Raw genomic sequence first — 6,000 nt, 5'->3', positions numbered from 1 at the left:
GAACATGGAAACACAACAAAAGAACCATATACAATATAAAAACACCACACTAAGCCGGAACAGCTAGCCCCCCATAGGAACTTCTTTATTCTAAGAGAAGCTTTTACAATAAACCAAGGTGCATGTCATTATGTCTAGAATTGAGTAGATATACCAAGAGTTGCCAAAGTACTTATGATAAGAAATACTAAAGGCAAGGGTATTTAATCATTTTATTATGATTTCTAGCCACTGTACTTGTTATACCAGCCCTTGTACCTGCTATACGAGCCATTGTATCGACTGTGCTAGCCACTATTCCTGTTGTACCAGCCCTTGTACTTGTTGTACCAGCCACTATACTATTAAAACCCTATAATCTCTCTAGATAATCATCATGCATAAACATGCATAAACCAGGCATAAACTCATCCACCCGACCACCCCCGAACCCAAGGGTGCACACAACAATACAATGAAGTACTACATACCTTACATTGGTATCCCATACCACCAAGAGATATGACATCATTCTAGCAGCACACTCGGCTTTAGTATGAAATGGCAAGAATGTAGATACAATCCTCTACACAAGAGAACATCCCTTGAATATGCCCCTTGTCCCTATAATATAGGAGGGCCCTCAAGTGAATCTTGACTCTCCAATTCCCATGTGTAACCCTTGGATGCCTGACCCTAACATCAACCCTTAAGGTTAGCCCTAACCCATGCTCCACACACTAGAGCTTGTTCCCATGCTCCCATGCTCCCATGCTCACAAGCCTAATGTGGGTTAGCCTCCTAGTATATGCACATATAATGTGCACATAACATACTTTCCCTCTCTCAAAACATTGCACTCTTGCAATGAAAAGAAGGAAATCTACGCTGAACATTCTCAACTTACTCCCAAGTTGAATCCTCTATTTTCCTATCTTTCCACATAATTTTAACCTCAGGGATTAGTCGACTACGAAGTTTCATAGTACCTTTTCAGGTTCATGTAGAACATAGGATAAATCTTTGATTTCAACGAGTTCTTGAAGAGTAACTGTGTTATTCTCACCTCCTAGTTTCTCTTTCAATCTACTAAGTTCATGAAAGACTGGATGAACTGTAACATGTGGAGGCAATTTTAGTTCATATGGAATTGTGCCAATCTGACATATAACTCAAAATGGACCACAATATATAGGAGATAATTTCGAGCATTTTCTTGTTGATAAAGTCTGAGAGTCGCTGGGACCTCTACTTCCACGAGTGCATTCTAAATAGCCTGCTCAACTACCCCAATTTTTGGCTCTCACCTTTTCTAATAGTACCCAATGTGTATAACGGCACACTCGGGCCTTTGTCAACTTTAAGTGAGGTCTATTTGAAAACTTGCGAATCCTCGCAGTCCTGTTCTATGTAGCTCTTGATGTCTTGGTATAACTCATGTTTATCTTTTAAAGGTGTAAGTGCTGACGTTATGTTGGCTTCACCATGAGAGAAGAGCACTCCTCCAAATGAAGATTTGAGAGACTACTTTAATTTCATAAGGGATTCATTGAATTTCTCACGTGTTTTTTCAACCACATACTTCATGTAATCTATCTCTTATGACTCTTCTGTAGTAGAGAGTAAGTCTTCCTCTTAAGAGGGGAAGCGATAATCCTCCGGTTTTTGTATTTTGGTTGTTTTTTTAAGTTTGACATTATGAGGTTCAAGCACAACCGGTGATCTTGTATGACACTCAACAATGCTAAGCATGCTCTCCTAAGCTTTCTTTTTGCATTGCACAAATGTCATGTGTTCATGATTTTCAATTTGGGATAGTTGGGCAGGTTCTAGTTTCTTGATTGATCTATGACGGGCACTGAGTGACGAATTAGATCTTGTTTCATCCTCACTAAGTGATGTACTAGAACTTGTATCATTTTCTAAAATTTTTTGGATCTTCATGTTTTCATCATATTTGCCCATGCGACGAGAATGAACTTTCTTTCCTGCTATTTTGTTCTCTATCTTACCTATTTGTTTTGTGGTGTAAGTGGTAGCACTGTGACGTGGATGCTTCTGCACCATGTGTAGCTTTTGGCTCTTTTGGGATTATGTCCTCCACATGCTCCTTTCCCTTGTCCTTTATTTCAACCTTGGTTTCAATAGTTTGTTAGCCCTTATTTTTCTTGGGTTTAGAAGGTTTTGTTTCACCTTTTGGTTTTTTCTTTAAAACATGCTCTTCTACCCATTTCGAAGTATTTTATTTTGTATTATTTTTTCTATTTCTTGTGCTTTAGCTTGTAAGCGGGTAAGAACATTCAAGGGTACCATGGATAATTGCCCATTTTAAACACTCAAGATGTTAAGAGTTGTATTCTATGAGATAGGTTACACTGAAGCAACTCGCCTTAGGCAATATTATAATATGTGATAGATGCCACATCGTTCACATATGGATTGCAAAGTGTCAATGATTGTGGGCATGGAAGTATTCCAAACTGTGCATTCTGCCACTTTATGCAATCCACGACAATGAAAACACTGAAGTGTTTGCTTAACTGCTTCTTGAGCAATTTTAACCCTTTGGATTGTTTTTGTTTGGGCCACGGGGGATGGAGGTTTTGAGGAGGGTTAGGAGGAGGAGGGTCAAGGTCAAGAGTTGAAACTGGCCTTGGAGGATCAAGATCAAGAGCTAGACATGGCTCCACATAGCCAGATAAGTATGTATAATTTCTATATTTTGTCTCTTTTGAGCTATGGAAAGAGTTATGTTTCGAGTTCCCTACTTGTGACATTGGTATTGACAATTTTGCAAACACCATTATGATAGTGACAAAAGTATAAGCATGCTTGATATGCATCCTCCAAGGATCCAATCCTGTCATGCCATAACTCACCACATGTATCCCATGAATGATCACCATGATCATCATCACACATAAAACCATCTATGGCCACATCACGAACATCATCATCACATGGATCTATGCCTGTATAATGTACACTCTCAGGGACATAGTCATAACAACTCAAGAGAGTAGGACACTCATACAAGTTGCCAAGAACAAAATGATTCCATGCGATCCATGTTGAACCCCCCATGTCGAGGTAGGCGAGTAATGAGTTGATGAAGTCACCATGTGCATACCACCTCGCACATACATCTGCCTCCATGAACAAATGCCTCAAATGACTTGGCAGAAAACCCTTGAGCTCAAGGATATTAGCTTGTGCCCCCAAGCTACGGGGATCGTGAGCCGGCAACGCTTTCATGAGTTCGTAGGCCTTGTTGTACTTGGCTATGTACTCCTCGCTGGCTCGGTGGCCAGGCCTGCGGACATGCTTCCTCACGGGCGGGTAAGCCTTGAAGGAGAAGTTCAGTGCTTTGTGCAATGGCACAGAAAGGCAGCAGTTGAGTTTCATTGTCTGTGGCGGGTTGGTCAGTGACGTATCGCTTGCAAGCTAGCACTGTCGTAGGTCTGGCGCCCGGATAGGGGCCGCTTGCCCTCGTTTTACAACAACCGTAGTCAGCAGCGAGATGGATCGGCCGCCGCTGTTGGGAGAAACGCAGATGAGATACCATAATTGCATATTTCCAACCCACTAGGAAGCTTAGGGATGAGGATATGTACTATGTATGCTGCGATAGCTAGTAGGCTTTTGGGAGGAGAGCTAGCTGGGAGCTTTTGGGGAATTATACGACACTAGCTCTGAACCACTCTCGCAGCTTTATAGTTAGATACCTGCAGATATATCTCCACACCCACCTGCAAATGAGATATCTCTACACTTTCGTATCGAGACTGACTGCTTCCTGCACGCGCTCTAAGGTTCCAAAGTCACCTCAGGGCGGTTTCTTACTGGGGTTGGTCTTTCCATTTCTCCTAGTTGTCTTAACGCTACTCGCAATTCGACGCGCTCAGCATGAACAGAACTCTTCTCCATTTTGACGATTTCCAATCTAATCTTTTGAGCATTTCAGCCGGTGTGCAAAGGAACCTGATGGCAAAAGAGTAACCACCTTCTGCTTTCCTTGACCGAGAGTTTTGAAAATATTAGCTATAAAACCGATTAGCGCTTAGGTGTGATTGAGTTCACAGCTTTACTTTGCGACACACGCTCGTAGAGCCGAACTTTCAATGGAGCAGAAATTGTTGCTTTTTAAAAAAAAAAATACTCGTCTCCAACCTCCAAAATTCAAAAATTCTACCAATGTATACATCGAACATTTTGATCAATTCAGCTGGTGTGCAACAGAACCTAATGGCATTTGAAATAAGAACCACCCTTTATTGTATTTCTTCCAGGACTAGGATTGAAAATACCATGTTGAAATTTGTGCTTGCCTTAACTGAATGGCAAAGATTTTTGAAAATATTAGGTGTACAACAGGTTGATGTTTATATTTTAGAAAATATTAGCTATATTTATGCTTGCCTTGAACTTAATGGCTGAGGTATTTGAAAATATTAGCTATAAAACCGATTGATGTGTATCTTTTAGAAAATAAAACGAACCAAGGCTAAGGCTTCCTTAAATTTGACTTTAGTAAAAAAAAAGCATGTCTACCTATTTCTAAAGCTGCTTCATTTTTTTAATCCTCAGTTTCAACATCACAAGCACTATTGTCAGCAAGAACTTGGTTCTGTGTTAGGTGTAACGTAGCGTTGTTGCCAAGGAACTTGGTTTTGTGTCCACCCCTCCTCATCGTAAACGCTACTCACAATTCAACATGCTTATCATTCCCTCATTATAAGGTTACAGGGGCCTAGCCATAAAGAGTTACTCATATATACTTTGCAACACCCATAGTGGCACTTTTAATGTAACAAAAAAGTTGCTTTTATAAAAAAAAGTAAAGAGTTGCTTAGCGACAATTTCTTTGTCGCTACAGGCACATGTGCACATCCACCCGTGCATGCACACATTCACCCCCACTCACACGCACCCTATTTGCACATGTGCACACGGTCTTTTCCCTATATTCACTTGTGCACATGGACCTAGCACGTACACCCACATATTTTAAGCTACTGCTAATACTTGCTAACACTCTAATGTATACAAAGCACACATACACTCTACTAATAATCGAGACTGACCTTGACGATATAAGGGCACATCCTTTACAATATCATAGTCTAGAGCCTGTGATCCAATACAAATTAGACAATCATAAAGACAGAATATTCATAATAAGACTAGTGATGAACACATTTGCAAAGTCTCACCAAATTAAATTTTGACATCATGTACACATGCTATTTCAAATATGCTCAAATTAATAGGACCCTTGATGCCACAGGATATAATAAGTGAAAAATATAAATATACTACTAGAATGTCATGCATCGAAGACCATTACATATGCACTAAAAACGTTATAAATACATCTGTTCTCTATGTGGAGCTGGCGGTTGCCTATGCCAACCAGCACGCAATGATCTAATAGCATTGACTACAATGTATCTAGCTACATCTCTACTCATGTGCACTAACTCATGACCAATGTCAAACTCCACAAAAGTACAATTAGTTCTTTCATTCCTCCCTCTACTACTATTGATTAGCCCCAATATATCTCCTTGAGAGTGTAAGGTCTGCTAATCGATATACGATTTCTTTGATTCGGTATCGATAACGCCTCTTCTAGACTGAGAGAGGCAGCATTAGCACATAGTCCACATGTGGTCATACTCATGATGTTGTGAGCAAGCTCATGCCATTAACTTCATGAATAGATAGGTCCAAAAAATGTCATAAGAGTGACCTCAGAGTGAACTGGGACATATAAATCCTATGCAATAAGGCGCGATCACATACCAAGTACCCCAAAAGCTGAAAACCTCTCCATCAACATTGGAAGTGATACTCCCAAACCAGCCGCTCTAATGTCTGCAATTATATGTCTCTATGAGAGGTAGTGGGTGACTGGGTAAGGAATAATTGCCAACATATGACTCGAACTGAGAACCAAGAGGTAATTGGTGCACACATACCTCCATTTATAATTAAAGAACAGCTTGATTGTGGTGCATG

Source organism: Cibotium barometz, chromosome 48 (assembly GCF_041138505.1).
Source record: "Cibotium barometz isolate CiBa-2024 chromosome 48, ASM4113850v1, whole genome shotgun sequence".
NCBI lineage: Eukaryota > Viridiplantae > Streptophyta > Polypodiopsida > Cyatheales > Cibotiaceae > Cibotium > Cibotium barometz.
Note: the sequence above shows the minus strand (reverse complement) of the source record.